The sequence below is a fragment of the Agelaius phoeniceus genome, chromosome 1, assembly GCF_051311805.1.
Source record: "Agelaius phoeniceus isolate bAgePho1 chromosome 1, bAgePho1.hap1, whole genome shotgun sequence".
NCBI lineage: Eukaryota > Metazoa > Chordata > Aves > Passeriformes > Icteridae > Agelaius > Agelaius phoeniceus.
The window spans coordinates 89,110,489-89,126,809 of record NC_135265.1 but is presented as its reverse complement, the minus strand read 5'-3'; the positions used below and the strand labels follow the sequence as shown (position 1 = coordinate 89,126,809).

The 16,321-nt window shown below is 40.8% G+C and overlaps 1 protein-coding gene across 12 annotated transcripts in view; it reads right to left on the bottom strand.

Annotated features, from left to right (window-relative positions):
- Positions 1 to 15,780, bottom strand: part of LOC129118663 (poly(rC)-binding protein 3-like) — a 501,082-nt gene extending 485,302 nt beyond the window's left edge. For 2 of the 12 annotated variants that reach the window (XM_077182897.1, XM_077182918.1), the window contains exon 1: positions 15,180 to 15,780. The gene's annotated coding sequence lies outside the window, so the exon portion shown is untranslated. The remainder of the gene's footprint in view (positions 1 to 15,179) is intronic. The other 10 variants (XM_077182910.1, XM_054630137.2, XM_077182963.1 and 7 more) reach the window with 7 other exon arrangements.
- Positions 15,781 to 16,321: the final 541 nt, after the last annotated feature.

Sequence of the window (16,321 nt, the reverse complement as noted above, 5' to 3'; positions counted from 1 at the left end):
GCCGTATCAATTATTTAAAAACATACTAAGAAGAGGAATCCATTTAAAATCTTCTGGGAAGCCCAGTTATAAAACAGTGCATGCTCAGGTTTCATTCACAATATTGTCTTTTTAAAAATACAATATTACTAATTAAGGCTTAGTCCATTAGTCCATTAGTACTTGAGTGATTCGTGACAGCATAACGATCTTGCTTATAATTTGTGCCTTAATTTATGGGATACTAAGAAAAAACAGAGGAAAAGAAACCTAAGCAATTTGCAAAACTGAAATTCATCCAAAAACTGCTTGCAGTAATTTCTCCTGAAAAGTGACTTTACTGTGTGTAAGTGCTATGCTGGTAAGAAAATGCTTCCTATCAATAATTAAAGGATAATGAAAGTTTCATGTGTCAGAAGACATCCTCAAAACAGGACTAGAAAGAAGAACATTCTTTTTCATTCAGACAGTCTACATTTTAACCCTCAAAAAAACACCCTTCTCAGAGAAGCATTTTAAATAAACTATTTAGTGAAATATATGACTATCCAAAACTCACCAGAAGCTGTAATAACAATGCAAATTAGCACAATCCTAAGAAAAGCTGTAGCAGAAAACAAAGTGCCAAGCACAGTGCCAAGCACCCCTGAATGCCATGGCTAGCCATGAAGGATGTGGGTGGTTATCATGTCAGGGTTATGAACAAAAGCCCTACAGAGAGGGTCTACAAGCTTCTGTTGATTGCAAGTCTCTCAGCTGTCTAAGAAGGTCCAGCCCTTGCCTGATCCCTCTAGTTGGAGTATGCCAAGGGTCTGGAGCTGTCAAGGCTTGGAGCCCATCACAAACAGTCTGCATCTTCCTCATCCGTACAGGCACACATCTGAAAGAATTTCTAGGGAGTGGATTGTATTTTGAGATTCATATTCCCCTGGGAGATGTGGCTGATATCTGTGAATGTACACAAGAGTTACAGGAGATGGGAGGAGGAAGGCAAGAAGCACATTGCCAACAGTGTTTCAGAAAAACTGTCTAAAAATAATAGTAATTCTGCTCTCTGATCTGAAGTATTCACATCTAGGACTGACAAAGACAGAAGCTTAGCAGTATTTTCAGAGAGGTCTTTGGTGTAAAATCCTCTTTAATACTGATGGAAGTTAGTGAGTGATGCTAGAATGGGATTTTCCAAGAAGTCTAAGTTTTTGGACAGCTTATCCTCCTGCTTCCTCAACTCTAGCTGTTATTAACTCCACTTTTGTCACACTCTGTGAGAGCACTTATGCTTACTGGCAGGAGAACCAAACAAGCAGCAGCATTCCTCGGGAGGAAACCAGTTCCTCTGCTGCCAAGGAGGCACCTTCACCACAACTCTGCTGCTCTGTGAGTCTGAAAACCATCCCGTAAGTGAGATCTGGTATGTTGGATCAAAACATCAGCTAAACAGCAGAAAGCCAACCCTTGAAACACATGGGTGGGTCTGAATGAGGTTACTGTGAGCAAATTGCAGCCAGGACATTTGAAGGCAAGCCTGTCACATTGCTAAAACACTACTGAAGTTCAAACTCTGCATGATTCCAAATGGATGCTGGGCTTGGCATGAGGCCACTGACTGCAACTGAGGAGGTATCTGCTTAAAAAATAACTGAAGTAATTGTAGTCTGAAGAATTAACTAGATCCCTAACTAAACATATTTTTATACTTTCCATTTCAAATGGTTTATTATTACAGAGCTACTCTTCTACATAGCATTTAGGTGGCAGTTTAAAGCAACATTTGGATTGATGGAACCATTCATATTAAAAAAAACCCTCAGTTTTATGGTGATAAACATTTCATTTGGATTAAATTCTCTTGGTCAGTCTCCCTGTTTCTGGCTATCAAATGGGCAAGTTAGGTTGGAGTCTCCTATATCCAAAGGCCATAACTCTGGAGGGAACCAGAAGCCCACTCATAGATTTTTCTCCAGTGTCTTGTCGCTGGAATTGAAGTTAGAATTGTTGTGTGGCAAGCTCACTCTCTTCTAACACTGAATATAAGGATTCCCTTTGATCTCCTGACCTTCCAATAGAGTCTGTCATCCCATGTCTTTTGCTACTCAGAGAACTTGGAGTGTCTAATCCCCTCTCCACCTCTTCTCATGCATTCAATTAATCTGTAACTACAGCTGCTATTTTAAAAGTACAGCCTCATCTCATGATAAGCTTCTTTCACCACATTTTAAAACATAGATAACTTCTGTTCAGTAAATTCAATTCTATTTAACAGGTTCTCTGTTTAGCAGGCTGTGGTACACAAGTACTTTTGGTAATGGAGTTGCAGCAATAAAGTCTGGAACCATCTGAAGATGCCACCTGTTTTTCAATACTCAACTACTTTGATCAATCTTTACTATGCAGGAGCTTGGCATGCCACAGCTGGTATTTCCATGCTCTTGTACTCATCCAATTCTATCATGACTTGATTACTAAAAGTCAAGTTGAGAAAACCTTGGTTTACATCATCCCTCTCTGCTCCTCCTTCCCCCCATACTCCCCAGAAAAGCTGAAAATCTCTGATTTTGTTTTGCTTAGCTTCATCTCTATTGCCCTATCATATTTTCTTTTGTTTTTTTTTTCTTTTTTCTTTTCATTTATATTCCCTTCTTGATTTATGGAAGTCCTAATATTTTCTCAAGAAGGTAAGAATTTATTTGTAGTTAATGTAATTTTATTGATAAAAGGGTTGAATTTCTTGATTTGCTTTGGTAATGTAAAAACAATCCCTGAATAATGAGGTGCCACCTGCACTTTGAAAACTCTTTTGACAAGGCTTCAGTAATAACTCCAAACTATGGTCCCTATGCTGCCCCATGAAATACAAAGCTCTTACAGGTTATTTTTAATTACATTATTTGCTATGACACCTCTCTCTGATGTCCTGATTCTTACCATAGCAACAGCATGTGGAAAAAGAAATTTGAAATCAAAAAGCATCCAAACCATCCCAGGAAAACAGATTAGACACTGACATGACATATAATTATTATATTTTTTCGAGATCTATAATTAATTTTTTATAAAAAAAAATCATGTGAGCTTTTTTTTCTGTTTTTTTTTTCTTTAATAACAGCAACGTAAACAACACTTCTGTGTGCATTGCTGCATTCTTTTAAGCCAGCATAAACAGCTTGGACTGATGAACAGAGTTAGTGCTAAGGACTCTAGGCTCCTTCCCAGCCCCAACCTTTGTGCACGCACACACTGGAAATCTATTCACCTACATGGATTTTGAATCCCTTCCATGCCCAGGTCTGCAGGACAAATATGACTCAGAGCTGACTCCTACAAACACTCCAAACCGCAGTCCTGCTAGGTTAAAGGGGACAAATCCAACAAGGGAAGTTATTTGCCCAAACAGGTATACAGAAATCTTTATGCTGTGACACACACCCTTTTCCAGGAAGAGGACATCTACACCAGGATTAAAGGTGGCTCATTACTAATGGATTAATGCCTTGCAGATAACATGCATAGTCATTCTGCAGGCAAGGCAAATGTCAAAGGCCCCAGGAGAAAGCTCACAGGAGTTTTTGGTGTTGGGCAGCTGATATGAGTTACAGTTCCAGCTGCTTCATTCACTGTGGAATTTTACTGTTTCAGATACTGCTTCTTGTTGTAGTATTATAACATTGACACAGTAAATACTACTTATTGTGGTATTTTAAAAATATCTGATATATAGAACTATATCTTATCCATCCATGTTAAATTTCCAACAGAAAAATAATGACAAATAATATGCAAAGAAGTAGTTTTTTTACAACTGATAAATGAAATAATTCCATTTTAGGTAAACACTAACTACCTGTATAACATAATAATATATACAATTGCTTAAAATATTTCACACATAGGGGACTATGACTTTAAAGTTGCAAATAATGTAAAGCTTGTCATGACTTTACTCCTTGATTTTTGAAAAAGAACTGAAATAGAAAACTGAAAATATTGTGTATGGACAGAATATTTCACTTGGAAGGAATCTAAAATGATCATCTAATCCAACTGCCTGACCAATTCAGGGCTGACCAAAAGTTCAAGAACATTATTGCCAAAATACCTCTTAAACACTGACAGGCTTGGGGCATCAATCACCTCTACAAGGAGCCTGTTCCAATGTTTGACCATCCTCTCAGTAAAGAAATGTTTCTTCATATCTAGTCTGGACCTTTACTGGTCCAGTTTTAAACCACTCCCACGTGTCTTGTCACTGGGTACCCAGGAGAAGAGCTGAGTACCTCCCTCCTCATGTTCTCTCCTTAGGAAGCTGTAGAAAGGTCACCTTTCAACCTCCCCTTCTCCAAACTAGAAAAGCCCAAAGTCCTCAGCTGCTCATCACAGGACAGATTTTCCAGCTTTGTTGCCCTCGTCTGGACACATTCAAGAACCTTCACGTTCTTCTTAAACAGCAGGTCCCAGAACCCCCAGCACACAGTGCTCAGGGTGAGGGTATGCCAACACGGTACCCACAGCTTTCTGAAAGCTATTTGAAATAAATTCTTGAAACATAAAAATGCCAGCCACTTGAATTTCCTGCCCTCTATTTACATTACACTTCAAGAATCACAAATAAAAAATACATCTTCCCTTTACCAGTAATTTTAAAACCAGAAGATGTGCTCAGAATCAAAAGTTAGTAATTTCTGGCCTCCCAAATGAAGTACTTATAGGTAACAGAGTGCCAAAGCTGCATGAAATCCAATGCCTTCTTGATTAAGAATATTAGATAGTCCAATATTAAAATAGCTTTGCTTAGAGCATAATGGCTACCTCCTATTTGAAAGACTGACTAATGCTTAGAATATTGCATCTGTGTAAATGTTAAGAAATCAACCCTCACCAATTGAAATTTAATCCAGAGGGGAAACAGGACTTTTTTTCAAACTACAAACAAAGATTCTTTCTGTTTTACTTGAACTATTTATAGTGAGAAACCAGAACTAAGCCAAATGAAAATGAGTCTGCAAAAAACCCCGTGGAGCACTGCGCACTGGAAGATCAAACCTCCCAAAAGAGAAATGTGGGTAAGGCTCTTGACATATCATTTACACTCTGAAGGTCAATAGTGAAATCTGGTTTAAGGTTATAACTCTGGTCATGCTGCTCATCCATAAATGAGCAGCATGACCAGAAACCTATTGTACCTAACTCTACACCATCATCTATCCTTCACAAGAACTTAGGAGTCATCACTACAGCTGGCCTCTGTCCAGCAAGAACTTTGCTTTTCAAGTCCAGCAGTGAGCAGGACTGCTCCACTCTCTGAGTCAGTAAACATCTTACATTGAAGCTCAAGTACAACAGCTCAAGTAGTCCAAAAACAAAGTAATAAAAGCAGGCCATGAACATATTTAAGGGGAAAAGAAACCAGAAAACTGGAACAGCCTCCAAATGGAGTATGGGAAGTAAAAACCTCCCTAAATAGCTGTAAGAAGGAGTTTGATCAGTACATGAAAGGAATTATATGACATCTTGGCTGCAAAAGCAAGGGACTGAACTGCATAACCCAGAAGAATCAGTCATATCTTCTTATGAGCATACAATTCTCTATAGGTATGTTTAAAGGGAGAAAATAAAGTTTTTAAAAAATGTTATAAAAAGGCACCAGAACCAATAGAACATGATCAAAGCAAAGTCTAAGATAATCGTCTAGCACTTATGATTTCTTAGACTTTCAAAATATTTTATTTAAGTAAGTTAGATAAAATTTTTAAAAATACAACTTTTATTCCAGTCTAGACAGCATGACATCATCTGTCCGCATCTTATTTCTCACAGGGCTGGGTAAAATGCTTTTTTTCAACCCTCTCTTCTAAAGAATGGAATCCATAATGTGGTTTAGCATGTGTCTGTGTATTCCTGCATAATCTAATGTCCCCATTTAATATTTTAAAACAAATCGTTAAAAAAACAACCAGTAAGACCCGGGAGCTTTATATTTCATTCATTACAAACCATATTCTAATCTTTTCCTTCTTTTCTCTGAAGGCATTTTATTCTGAATTTACTTTTATCCTTCTATATAGTTTCTTCTTATTGCAAGAGAAACTTGAATCATGCATTACCATTTAAAAGTAAGCATGACATATTCTGTACATGCATGGCAGACTGCAGGTGCAGCTCTGAGATAAAGGGGCAGAAAAATGTTTTGTTTGGGAGCCATAAATGCTGGGTTAATAAAAAGTCACTGTGGAATATGCTGGGGACCTCTGACGGAGACGCACATGAAGGATGTGAGATGGAAGCCTGAAGCTTCCAGTGGGACTTTTGAGCACTGGACTCTGTCATTCATAACACAAGGAGGTGAAGCAAGCCCCAGGTCACAGGCACTGCTCTGCACAACCCTCTGCTCATGAGGGACAGGGTAGCTGCTTCTGAGGAGCAGGAAAATGCCTTCCTTCATCATGTAATTAAAGACTGCACAGCAGGTGTGCCCATGAATTAAACACAAAGACAACATAAACACTCTCTTTTTGTGACTTTTAAATGCTTTATTTTGCCTCTTAGATGTTTTTAACATCTTTTTTCCTTCGCATGCAGCCATTTTAACTGCTCACTCTAAGTACTGTCCCAGGTGGCTTCTTCCTTCCATTGTGTTACCACTCCATGTCTTCCTAGCCAGACTCTCTTCTAAATAATTTATAACTCAGAATCTCACCAGGACTTTCAGACCAAGAGCACAGATCCATCGTCAGCCTAAGTCAATTTTATGCTGCCTTTTCCTACGCCTCCCCTCCACTGTGCCTTGAGGCAGCTGTAGTGTTAATATGAGCAGTTAGTCAGATGGATCAAGGACCTGACTGGGCTAAATATTATTTTTTTTTTTATATTACCAGTTGCAGCGCACTATTCAGAGGAAAGAAGGAGGATTGTGCAGGACTCCCTCTGCAGAAGCAGTTGGAATTTAGACTAACTTAAGCTGATCTTGAAACTATACTTTAAACTGACAGTGTACAGCTCCCTTTCAGCCTGCAATTTCACCTTCTAACATTAGTTGTGCTTTCTTCCAATCCAGCCTCCAATCTCTGATATTTGTTATGTGCCTTTTATCTCACATTCTGTTAAATCTTATTAATCCCATCACAGAGCAATGCTTTTCCCTCTTCCATCCTCTCTTAAAGACTCCCCACACTTACTTTTTTTTTAAATTTTTGCTTATGCAGGTACTTTGTTACTCTTTTGTTTAAAAATTTCTTTGGTTCCATATATTCTACTATCCCTGATTCTGCCTCACATTGCTTACACCTCTAGGCTGCACTTGTATGTGTCACGCACAAGCAAAATCTGCATGAGAGTGCAAATTTAGAAGCTGCTTTTAAGATTTCAGCCTTGATGATCAAGCGTGAGTTTGCCTTTGCAATACATACTGGAAAGATCTCACAGGAGTGAAGAATCTGATATTATCCATATGGCACTGCAGATTTCACCTTCAGACTCGAAAGAATCAAAATCCTCCTCTTCCCAGATTCTTCCGTATTGCCAGGCAGGAGAATTCTGCCAATCCCAAATGCTAACACAGGCACCTATCCCCACTCAAAATGCAGCTTTAAAACTAAACTGGTGGCTAGGAACAGTCACATTTACAATTCTTTTCTAGTCTCTACCCCACATTACCACTGAAAACTAACTGTAAAAAGAGAAGGAAAATAAATTACCTTCTCCTGGTCTTTTACTATTATTGCTGCTTAATATTTCGTCTGTGCACTACAAAACCCAAGGGTGGGGTTGCTGAGATGACTAATCAGTTGATGTCTGTGACACAGAAACATAGAATGGTTTGGGATAGAAGGGATCTTTAAGATCATCTAGTTCTAATCCCTGTGCCATGGGCTGGGATGCTCAAAGACCCATCCAACCTGGCTTCAAACACCTCCAAGGGTGGAACATCCACAACTTCTATGCTTAGTCTGTTCCAGTGCCTCACCAGTGTCTCATCTCTGACATGTAAAGAGTAACCAATGAAGTACCCACCTGCTTCTAGAATTCATAAAATATTTTTATATTAGGTGAAAATCCAAATACAGACAAAATAATTTCTTGCATGTAGATGGACAACCAGAAACATACAGCTAAAACACTACATTTTTTATCATATAGAATTAACATATTTAAAAGATTCCTATATTTAACATGTTCTTTATTTAGACCTAAGATTTTAGAAAGAACTCTCAATTTATTTCATCCTGTGATGGAATCAAGCAGTGTCGTGTTGCAGAAATCAAATGAAAGTGCCAAGGAATTTTGGTTTAGTTATGCAGACTGCCTGAAACATGAGCCATCTCATACAAGATAAGATTCTCTGAAGTAATAATAATAGATACTTGACACCTTCCCTGTTGTCAGTGCTCTACCAGCCTGTTTGGAGTCTCTCACTTAGGCAAGAAATCCTACTGAAGTCAAGAAATTATTTAACAGGAATAGGAATTGCTGAATTTAGCTATAGCTCTGCTATCCCCTTTTACAGGTAGGAACAGCATTGCACAAACCCCACATGCAGTGCCACTTTGGGAGATGTTTCTAAGACCTGTGAGAACTCCTGAGACATGGACCATGCCTGTGTAATGGCTAAGTGAAAGCTGAGATTTAACTTTGAACTTTTGAACTTCCATACTTTTATAGCCTAAGTTGTTCCCTGTTCAATACTATAAGGCAAAATGTACAAACTTTTTCAAAAGGCACACAAATGAAACAGAACACACTTCTCCATTGATATCACAACAGGAGAAGGAACCATTCACATCCTTATTTAAATACACGTATTTACATTTGCTAAGTTCTTCCTTCCTGTTCCAGTTACAGCCTCAGCTAGGTTATACAAATCTGAAACCTGATCTCCTCTGAGGGGTGCCTGGAAGGTGGCCATCACAGGGCTTGGAACCAGATGATCTTTAACATCCTTTTCAATCAAGTCATTCTATGATGATCTTTAACATCCTTTTCAATCAAGTCCATCATTGTACAAAATTCCATTAAGTTTCTGCACTGCTGATAAACACTCGGATTTTGTCTGGCAAGGAAGTCCAAAGAAGCTTGGAAGAACATCATGGCCGGGTACTTGTCTTCACCTTCAGAAAGACAGGCATTTTGTTTATCCTCTAGGTTTTCTAAGCCCACCTCAGGATCCTATTTCCTTCCCAGTTCATGTTCCTTGTCTTTCACCACATTGTCTCTGAATATGGTGTACTCAAGGTTACTGAGGCAACCATAATGACCTAAAGATATTGCCTGAAACTGCTAAGGTTGGATTATAGATGTTTTATGAATTCACCAGATGAAAGAATGGCAATGGTATGACTGGTAAGAGAATCATACAGTCATGGTGCTTTATTCCATTAGAGCTCAAAGAACTCTACCACTTTGTTTTGCACAAAATTTTCAATTTTTAAAAATCTTTATGGGAGCTGCAGATGCCTCATTATAAAAGATACTGTTGTACGTAAAGTGCCAGCATCTTTGAAACAGACTGTGCCACTATATACATGTGCTGGTTTTAACTGGGATAGAACTAATTTTCTTCACAGGAGCCAGTATGGGGCTGGGGTTTGGATTTTTCCTGGAAACAGTGTTGATAACACAGAGATATTTTCATTACTGCTGATCAGTGCTGGCACAGTGTCAAGGTCTTTCCTGCTTCTCACCGTTCCCCACCAGTGAGGAGGCTGGGGGTTCACAAGAAGCTGGGAGGGGACACAGCAGGGAGAGCTGACCTGAACTGATCCAAGAGATATTCCTTAGCCTATGGCATCATGTGCAGCATATAGAGCTGGGGGAAGAAAGAAGGAGAGGGATGTTCAGAATGATGGTGTTTTCCCAAGTCACTGTTAGAGCCACGCTTTTCTGGGAATGACTGAACACCTGCCACATCAGAGGAAGTGATGAAAGAATTTCCTCATTTTGTTTTTCTTCTGTGTGTGGCTTTTGCTTTACCCGTTAAACTGTCTTTGGCTCAACCCATGAGTTTTTCCTTTTACTCTTTGGATCCTCTGTCCCATCCTGCTGGTGGGGCAGTGAGCAAGTGGCTGTGTGGGGCTTAGTTGCCATCTGCGGTTAAACCGCAACAACATGTCACTTAATTAATGAAATTTAATATTGACTATTATTAAATAAGCGGACTAATTTCTCATCAGACTTCTGAGGTTGGCCCTAAAACCTTGCTATAAAACTAACTACTTTTTAAAATGCACACAAAAGAGCTTGTCAAAAATTATTAATAGAAAATCCTTCTGCAACTATTTTTAAGTAAACCAAGAGCCAAATTGTAATCAAGAAATGTATAGTCCTGAGCCATCCACACCTCAAAAGGCCAAATGAATGAACTAATTAAGTATTTTTTCTGTCATTTACAGAAGACAAGCATTTTGCTCCCTTGGATTAAGTGTTCACAGCATCTAAATATATCTAATGCATAGATGACAAAGTCAGATGTTGCAAGATCCATAATCAAAATTATTGGATTCATACTCTTTGTTAAAAGCCTTGCAGGCTAGCAGGAATCAATAGTGCATTATATATACCGCCCTGTAAACAAAATTTAGGTTTTGTCAGTGATGCAATGGCAGTGCTGGAACAGGTACCCATCTACCAGCATGGAGCTGTAGCAGTGGATGGAATAAGGGGAACTGCCTCACCCCACTTTAACCCATAATTACTTGGACTGCTCCTAGCAGATTCTTTGGGACATGAGTGATCACTGGGACTTACAGTAAAACTCATTCTGAAAAATGCATTCCCATTGAATTGTGTTTTAAAAGGTGTCTCTCCTCATGAGACATGGAATACCATATTTATATCAAGCAAATTCTAAGCATTTCAGCTCCAAGGCCACAGCTCTTCTTGCGTCTCATTAGAACTGGTGGAGCAGTTACACTGCGCTGTCTAAAGTTAATAACATTCTTTCCCCTTTCCTAAAAACACTTTCTGCACACAAAACAACCTCCAGCCTATGCTGGCAAGTAAGGTAGAACAGCTGGATGCAAATCCAGGGAAAACTGGAGTAAATAAAAACGCACCACAGAGAAACACTGCAGCTGGAGACCCCTCTCCAGAATTACTTTTCACTTGACGTCCTACAAACACTTGTCATCAGAGAGCTGTGTTAGCAGTACCAGACCGTAATTAAGTCGTCCCTATCTAATAAAGGGAAAACCAAGCAGACTGATGAACACAAACCATAAGACAGAGGAGTTTATACTGTCAAGGGCGAGGGAGCGCTTTGCTCTCTTAGCCCTGAACAACTCAGCCACTGCAGCACCAGATCATTAGATCTCCTGCTTTGCAGAGAGCCACCCTCGTCCTGTCCCTGCCATGCCTGAGCACTTGTTACCTCTGACACTCATCCACATGCACCAAGACTGGGAAAGGAGCTGCTAGTAGATCTGTTCAGCATCTGTTTCTTCAGAGTAACACGTTTCTTAGGAGGAAAATACTAATTTTCTTCAATGCATAAGCAAGTACAACAGAAGAAAAATACCTATTTTATTATAAAGACCATATTTCCAGCAGAAAAAATGCAAATAAATACTCATCTTTTCTTAAGGTAACATCATTCATCTAAACACCTTAAAATTACAAATATACACTTGGATGGAAACACATACACATATAGTGTGTTACACCACATACACACCATTTTAAACTAGTAAAGAGAAAAATGCATTAATATTTTCAGATGCTACTGATTTTTAATGTATATTGTAATTGCATTCTGTGTGGATACAGATAAAACCACTGCACCCCAGCCCCAAAATTACCAGGCAGCCCTGTGATAGTTCTTATTTACTTTGTTAAAACTCTAAGAAAGTCTGTCATCAATATGGTTTCCTTGATAAGGATACCCAAATGAAACAGCAACTTTGCCCTGCAGCAAAATGTCACTGAACCTAATGGGTAGCTGTAATTTAGGACAAACCAAAATACACACGTTCTTCTTTTGTGGAACCACCACATCCACAGAATAAAAACTCCTTTGACTAAGCATATTAGACTCACATTGCAGAATAGCAAGGTGCAATAATACAAGAAAATAATTTCAGTTGGTGAGCAGTAGAGAGAAATCCCACCTTACTTTCACAGCAATAAGGTCCACAAAGTTGGAGTGAGTTATGAACACTCCATTACTTTGTTTATAGAAGTTCACAGCTTTAAAAGACTTGTTTCAAAAACAAAACAAACAAATAAAAAGGCTTTAGAAATGAATAAATCCAAGGTTTGATGCCATATCCAAATCTCAAAATATAAGTCAGAGATGTTTAATCTAGGTTAGCACACTACAGAATAAGCTAAGTGTTGGTGTGTTGTCACTCATGCCAGTGGGAACAACCCCCAGATCAAACTCAACATTAACCTTACTTCAACACTGTCATACCCAGCTGAAAGCACTCCTGTCTTTCAGTTGTCATAAAAAAACCGCAAACACATGACTTGCTCTTTTTGTGTACAAACATTCTATCTTTTTTTCCTTTTTCACCAACAGCTAAGCAACCAACTAAAGGGTTCTAGTGTGTAGATTTTGAAGTGAGCACTGCTTTTCCAGAAACAGTTAAAGGACACTGGGAGAATTCTCTTTAAAAGCTCCTGAGAAAAACAATGTTAAGAGTTCTCCATTTCCTGATAGATTTTAGTGCTGCTGTGGTAAAAGACAATATCTACCTGTAAACATACAATATGCACCCAAAATAAAATCTAAACAAAATGAGATCTGCTGTCAACAGCATCCTTTGGAAATATTCTAAATCCTGACATGGTGAGATAAAAAACCATGAAGAGTGCTGATCACAGGTAACTCCTGGTGACTTCAGTAGGAGTAGTGGATATTTCAGCCTTCTGTGGATTAAAACGAGGTGGCACGATTTTTATCTACAGAACAAGAACTGTTCTGTGCTACATGGGATTCTAACAGCAAACCCTATCAAACCAGAAAAATTGTATCACATTGCAGTGCTTACCAAGAAAATATGTTTAGCCAGCAGTCAGGGTTCAGCAGAACTGCAGATGACAAGCTAACATGCATCACCCATATTTATTTACCTAAACTGCCAGTGCACTGTGCTCGTTTTCCATCCCATTTTCTTACCCTGCATCCCTTCAAGAATGATGTACACAGCACATCAGGTGTCTCTCCCCTCACAGCTATCAAGCATTAGGAATGTCACATCTCACTCAAAGCATGCTTCCCACTTTCACAATCAGCCAGCCACAGCAGAAAAAAAAATTCCAAGGCAAACTTGTGTAAAATATTTTAATTTAGGCTAACAAGAAATGATGAAATGTCCCTTGATAGCACAAGACTATTTCCATGACTGCTCATTTTTACTGAGTGTTATCTATGCAGCATGTGGAAAGACAGGATATTTTGGAATTGCATTAACTAGACAGGAAACATTAATGTTCCTGTATCCATAAAGGCCTCCAAACAGAGATTACAACAACCATTTTAGTTCATTTGTATACTTTTAGATACAAAAATGATTCAACCTGTTAGAAAACCGTGTATACCAAGTGCTCTTTCATGTACTTTGTATTTGTATTTTATAAGTTAATTCAGGTCTCACAGCCAGACAAGTGTTAATACTTTTGAGCTAATATCTGAAACTGTGTACCATTGTGAAGCCAGTTTTCCTTACAAGTTCTTAAGCAAAATCACCACTTGTTTTGAAACAAACAAGAGAGATGTGAAAAAATCCATGAAAAAGAGCTAGAGGCTGTTATTTTGCTTCATATTAAGTGACACTTTGCAAATGGCACCCTGCAAGTTATGCCGTAACACCTTGTTAAAATGCAACTAAAATCTATATCACCCCGCTTCACGCACATAGGTAAAATACATAATTGAAGGCACACTAAAAGACTTGGGGGAAATCCATGAAACATATAAATTACTTGATTGCCTCTGAATAATAAATCGTTCTCCAGCAGATTTATAATAGACTGTTTTACCGTAAAAGCACATTTCTGCCATCAATAGGCACAGTTTGCTGAAGAATGAAAAACAGTCTAAAACAACTTTGGAATTGGGAAGTAAGCCGGACTCCAATGCTTCTGCTGGCTGACCAAACTGATAATGTTTCACGTCTCTTTTTCTCACTGAACACTAATATGTAACAGCAAACGATCCATTTGCTCTGGATCACAACTCTTATTTTCCCCACTCATCCCTGGAATAACACTGTCTCGGGCTGCTGGAGGAACAGAAATGCTATCCCTTCTCATTAGCTGTAAAGTTTTCCTTTTCTGCACTCCTCTACTGAGAAGCCAGGAGAGGAATGGGAGCCATCACCTTGAAGGTGCCAGTAATGATCTATGGAAAGATGTTCTGGAGCACAAGGGACTGAACTCGGTGGAGAGCTCTGTAGCTTTCCTGCATCCCTGACCAGCTTCCCCCTCAGCAGCCTTGCTCTATGTACAGGGGCTGTTTGGTAGCTTTAATACTCATCACCCCAGGAACACGAAATACAAATGCACTTTGCACACTCACCCACACGCTCACTCACTCTCAAGACACACGTGCACACACACAGAGCTCCCTTGGCACTACATGCAATTCATTCCAAGTCCCCTGTGTATTGCTTCAAAACAGAAACCAAGCATACACACAGAAAGAAAAAAAAAAAAAACAACAACCAAAAAAAAAAAACAAAACCCCAACAAACCAAAAAAACCCACCCACCACCAAATCCCAACCAAACATCCCACCAAAATATTAAAAAAAAAACCAAACAAACAAATAAACGACACAGCAAGAAGGAGGGAATGAGGAAGGGAGTGGAGGGTAGGACGAAGGGAAAAGGAGAAGCTTGTTTTTTTTTTTTCCTGCTGTTGCTGTGGCTCCCAAGCATGCAGCGCTAAGGAAGAGTAGTTCCCCACTTTCATCAGCTAGCTACATCCTTGGGATAAAAGGGAGCAGTCCGGAATGATGCTGAGGCTGCAGAAGGCAAAATAAGGCTTTGCCTGACTCCCCGTGAAATTCTCTCCTCCACATCCCCTCCTCCCTAAAATCTGCCCTAAATGGGGAAAAAAACAAAACAAACAACAAAAAAAAGAAAAAAAAGAAACCAAAATACAAAAAAAAAAAAAAACAAAAGCAAAAAAAAAAAAAACAACCGAAACCAGAAAGAAAAAACAAAACCAACACACAAGGAAAAAAGTGATGAAAAGACACAACTCACCTTAACAAGGGGTGTTGGATGGGGTCAGAGAGGAGGAAGGGTATAAAAAGATCTATTTTTAGCAGAGGTTGTGATAGTATTGAAACACACAGACACAGGGTTTGGAAGCAGGGAGAAGAGTATAAAAAATGAGGGGTAGAGAAATTATCAAGAACGTGTAAGTCAGTCTGGCAGGAGAGAGGAGAATCCCCAAGAAAAAAAAAATTAAAAGAAAAAATAAATTTAAAAAACCCCCAAAAAACAACCACCAAAAGCCGAGAGGAGAAGGAGGGAGAGCGCGGCGGTGCCGGGGTTGTGTTTTGTTTCTCTTCGCTGGGGGCGGGCGGAGGCGGCGGGGCGGGGGTGTGGGGGGTGTTCTGTTCGCGCTTTCGGCGAGGGCCCCTCGCTGCCTCCCCGCGAGGCTCCCGGCGGCTCCGGGCGGCCGCGCTCTCTCCTCGCCCGGCTCCGGCGGCTGCGGCGGGCGCGGCGCTCCCGCGGCTCGCTGTGGCTCTGCAGCCGCGCTCACGCCGCCGCCGCTCCTCGGCCACCCCCGCGCCCGCGCTCCCGCCGCCGCCGCCCGCGGGCGCCCCCCGCCGCCAGCGCTGAGGGCCGGGGCGCTGAGGGCCGGGCCGGGCGGGACGGCGGCGGGGCGGGGGCTCTCCCTCTCCGCGGCCGTGCCGAGCCGAGCCGAGCGGCTGCGCGGGGAGCAGTACCCGTGCAGCGCCGGGGGAACCGCGGTCCCCGCCCGCCGTGTCCGTGCGGGACCCGGGCTCGCCCTCCGGGCCGCGGTGCCCCGCTTCTGCGGCCCGGCGTCCCACGGCACCCGGCGGGGAAAGGGAGCTCAGGGCTGGGGAGCCAAAGTTGGACGTGCTGAAAGGCAGCCGGCGTTTTGACAGCTGAACGCCGCTTATCTATCAGCGGCACATCAACGTCGCTCGGTGTCGTTGGAGAGAGCATCAGTAACGAGCCGGGAGGCTGAGGACTGCCCTTATTCGTATCAAAAGTAGTAAAACCGCGTTCAGCCGTGCCTTTAACACGGAAGCGTGGCTCACAGAGAGCGGCGCCAGCAGATGGTTTTCCTTCCTGGTCCAAATGGAAGCCACTCGCAGCATTCTGCTGATGAGGACCATCGGCGGGTCACATTTATCTCAAACAGCTGACAG